The sequence below is a fragment of the Orycteropus afer genome, unplaced genomic scaffold (genome assembly GCF_000298275.1).
Source record: "Orycteropus afer afer isolate SDZICR_OR568_19922 unplaced genomic scaffold, OryAfe1.0 scaffold00278, whole genome shotgun sequence".
In the NCBI taxonomy this organism is placed as follows: Eukaryota; Metazoa; Chordata; class Mammalia; order Tubulidentata; family Orycteropodidae; genus Orycteropus; species Orycteropus afer.
The window spans coordinates 393,874-398,301 of record NW_006921865.1 but is presented as its reverse complement, the minus strand read 5'-3'; the positions used below and the strand labels follow the sequence as shown (position 1 = coordinate 398,301).

Here is a 4,428-nt window from a genome sequence, read left to right as displayed (position 1 = left end):
AATCTATAGCTATATCTATTTATCTATCTATATCTATCTATATCTGTATTTTTCTTTTTTTCTGGTTATATCTATATATCTATGTATCTATCTATCTGTCTATCTGGGTATATCTGGTGGCATCTTGGGGGAGGATGAGACAATCTACTTCTGTAAAGACTTACAGGCTTTGCAACCCAATGTAATATCACAAATTAACTACAATTTGTAAAAAGAAAAATGTGTATTTATTCTGGTAAACCTGGAAGACTTGGGATCTACTATTTAAAAGGGTGATGGAGAAAGACTTCATTGAGAAATTTGAAGAAATGAGAGATTTAAGCCAGGGATGTTCTTGGCAAAAGAATGATCCACTGCGAAAATCTAAGGCAAGATAATTGGTATTTTCAAGAAACAGTAGGGAGGCTAGTGTGGCTGAAGTAGAATGAGAAAATAGAGAAAACACATTGAGGTTAAGCCTGAGATTCATGTAATCATAAATGCCTAACAAAACTTTATAAATTCTGGGGCTTGTATTCTGATGGAAACTGAGAGTCAGTCCAGGATTCTGAGGGAGGCATGATCTGACTAACATTATATAAGGATCAATTTGGCTGCTATATGACAGAGAATAGATTTCAATAAGTCCCCAGGTTACAAATATTTGACTTATGGACAACTCATATTTGCCCTTTAATGTTATTAAATATGCCCCCTTTGAAATGATTGAACGGACCCTTGTTGTTGTTGTTGTTATGTGCCATCACATTGGATCTGACTCATAGTGACCACTCCTTGGGTTTCTGAGGCAGTATCACTATGAAAGTAGATTGCCCCATCTTCCTTCCAAGGAGTGGCTGGTAGGTTTGAACCACCAGCCTTCTGGTTAGCAGTCAGGTGCCTTAGCCACTATGCTACCAGAGCTCCTGAATGAACTCACAGCAAATTCTTCATCACAGTCACTTTCACTTGCTGCATATGAAGCTTTTAATCCATTCATGACCCATGGAGTATATATTGCCGACTTACATTTCAACCTCTCAGGTTTCTTGGGAACTTGCTAACCCAATTGTACTATGTGCTGCCACCTCTCCAGGACATGTACAACTACATGAATCTGAAGAAATGAGCCTCACTCCTCAACTCCTTCCACCAGAGTCTCTTTGGGACATATGTACCCTACATAATTGTATCAATATCCATATTACCTCAATTATTTTTTCTTTGATTTCAACATGCCTTCCATTACTGAAAATACATGGTATCAACAGAAAATTCAAAGCAGAAAATAGTTGGTCATGAAAGGGTTGAATCATTGTAAAGACCTTGAGCCTTTTCTTGCATTAACCCACCAAGCCAAACCCCTTGCCATCGAGTTGATTTCAACTCATAATGACCCGATAGGACAGAATAGAACGGCCCCATATTGTTTCCAAGGCTGTAAATATTTACTGCCTCATCTTTCAAAGAGCAGCTAATGGGTTTGAACTGCCAAACTTTTGATTAGCAGATGAACACTTTAATCACTGCACCACCAGAGCTGCTTTCTTCCATTAAAACCAAATGCATTGCCACTGAGTCAATTTCAACTCATAGTGACTCTTCAGGACAGAATAGAACTGCCTTGTAGAGTTTCCAAATGTATAAATCTTCACAGAAGACTGCCTCATTTTTCCCCCAGGGAGCAGCGGGTGGGTTTGAACCACCCAACTTTTGGTTAGTAGCTGAATGTTTTCACTTCTATTCCACTAGAGTTCCTTTCTTGCAATAAGGTAATGCTAAAAAAGAACCATATGCACCTGTTCCAACTTAACTACAAATTTGACTTAAAGACATACTTAAGAATGGCTCTAGTTAGTAGTCTGGGAATTGCTTTTACGTCAATGCAGAAACAGTGATGCCAGTTAGGAGAGTATTACCGTAGTAAACAAGGCATGAGATAGTGGCTTAAACCAGGGCAGTAACAACATAAGTGGCGGAGATGTAGTCTAATTCTGGATGTATTTTGAAGATGTTGTGGTTAGGTAGAGTCTAGTTGGCTTCGATGCATAGCTACCCTATGGACAACTGAATGAAATGCTTCTAGGATCCACCATTCATCTATCAGTTTATCATTCTGTAGTAGCTTTCATGTTGCTGTGATTCTGGAAGCTTTGCCACTGGTATGCCAGTCAAATACAAGCAGTGTTTCTCATGGTGAACAGATTTCAGTGGAGCTTCCAGACTAAGATAGACTGGGAAGAAGGATGGGGCAATCCACTTCTGAAAAACTGGCCACAGAAAACCTTATGAATAGCAGAGAAACATTGTCTGATTTTGAAGATAGGATCAGTATAATTACCTGATAGATTGGATATGGTATGTGATTAAAAGGAAGAAGAAGAACAAGCGAGAGAATTCAAGGAGGAATATTTCTTTCACCTGAGTAACTGAGAAAGTTGTTCGGCTATCAGGTCAGATGGGAAAGGCTAAAGGAAGATCCTGCATAGAAGCAGAGCAGGCAATAAGGGAAGATAAGATGTTCTGATTTCAAATATGTTGATATTTACATTTTATTAGAAATCCAAGTAGAGTTGTCAAGTATGAAGTTAGATTAACAAATCCTGAATGAAGGAGAGAGATGCTGGCTACACAGATTTAGGAATCACTAATGTTTTTTTAAAGTTCTCAGATTGGATGAGATCAGCAACAGATCAAGAAGACTGAGGAATAAACATTCTACATAAGAGATCAAAGAGAAGAGGAACCACATAAGGAGACTGAGAAAGAGAAGCCAATGAGAATAGAAGGACCTCAAGAGGAAATGATAGTATCATGGAAACCAAATGAAGAAACTGTGTGAAGGAAAAGGCCTAACAGCTGTGTCCAGTATTACTGATTACCAAATTAAATGAAACCAGAGAATTATTTGCTGGTTTCAGAAATAGGGGAGTCCTTGTTTCTTTCGTAGAAACATTTTCGTAGAATATGGGACAAAATCTGACTGAAAATGCTTTAAGTGGAAATGAAAGAACAGGAATTGTAGACAGTGAGAAAAGGCATGTTCTGGAAGACTTGCTGCAAATGTGAAAAAAAAATGGGTAAAAAAAATGTACATATTGTTTTTAGGTACTGTATAGTTGGTTTTGACTCATAACAACCCCATGTACAACAGAACAAAATATTGCCTGGTCCCGTGCCATCCTCACCATTGTTGCTATGCATGAGACCTTTGCTGTAGCCACTTTGAAAATTCATCTAATTTAGAGTCTTCCTCTTTTTCGCTGACTCTCTACTTTACCAAGAATTATGTCCTTCTCTAGGGACTAGTCCCTCTTGATAACATGACCAAACTAAATGAGACAGTGTCTTGCCATCCTTGCTTCTAAGGAGCATTCTGGCGGTACTCCTTCCAAGAGAGATATATTGTTTCTTTGGGCAGTCTATGGTATATTCAATATTCTTCGCTAACGTCATTATTCAAAGGCATCACTTCTTCTTTGGTCTTCCTTATGCATTGCCCCGCTTTTGCATGAGTATAAAACAATTGAAAATGCTATGGCTTTGGTCAACTACCCCTTAGTCTTTGGTCTTTAACACTTTAAAAGGTCTTTGCGGCAGATTTGCCCAACACAAATTTGATTTCTTGACTGTTGCTTCTATAGATGTTGATTGTGGATGTAAGTCAATTTAAAGCCTGGTAAACTTCAATCTTTTCTTTAGTATATATGTTGTTTCTTTTTGGTCCTATTGTGAAGATTTTTGTTTAATTATGTTGAAGTGTAATATATACTGAAGGCTGTAGTCGTTAATTTTCATCAATAAGTACTTAAAGTCCTCTTCACCCTCAGCAAGTAAAGTTGTATCATCTGCATATCACAGGTTGTTTTTCTCCAATCCTCATTTTTTGATTATTTGCTCAGCATACAGATTAAATAAGTATGGTGAAAGGATACAGCCCTGACATACACTTTCCCTGATTTTAAACCATGAAATATACCCTTGTTCTGTTCAAAGACTGCCTCTTGATCTTTGTACAGATTCTAAATGAGCACAACTGAGTGTTTTAAAATTCTCATTCTTTGAAAAATTATCCATACTTTGTTACTATCTGCACAGTCAAATGCCTTTGCCTAGTCAATAAAACACAGGTACACATCTTTCTGGTATTTTTTGCTTTCAGCCAAGATCTATCTGACATCAGCAATGATATCCTTCATTCTATGTCTTCTTTTCAATCTGACTTATATTTCTGACTTTATTAGCTAAAATCAAGATCCTGCTGGAACCAGTTTTGAATTGTCTCCTGTAAAATTTTACTTTCATGTAATACTAATGGTCAGCCACAGGGATCCAGGTGAGGAGAGGAAACTCAGGCACGCCCAAAGCAGCAGGATGGGAGAGCAGGAGAAAGAGGATGAAAAGCCAGGAATCCAGACACAGGAGCAGTCAGCCGCAGGGGTCCAGGTG

At 38.1% G+C, this 4,428-nt stretch overlaps 1 protein-coding gene across 1 annotated transcript in view; it reads left to right on the top strand.

Moving 5' to 3' along the window:
* The window catches only part of GPM6A (glycoprotein M6A), a 96,123-nt gene that overhangs the window by 81,699 nt on the left and 9,996 nt on the right, over nt 1-4,428 (top strand). The window lies entirely within an intron of this gene.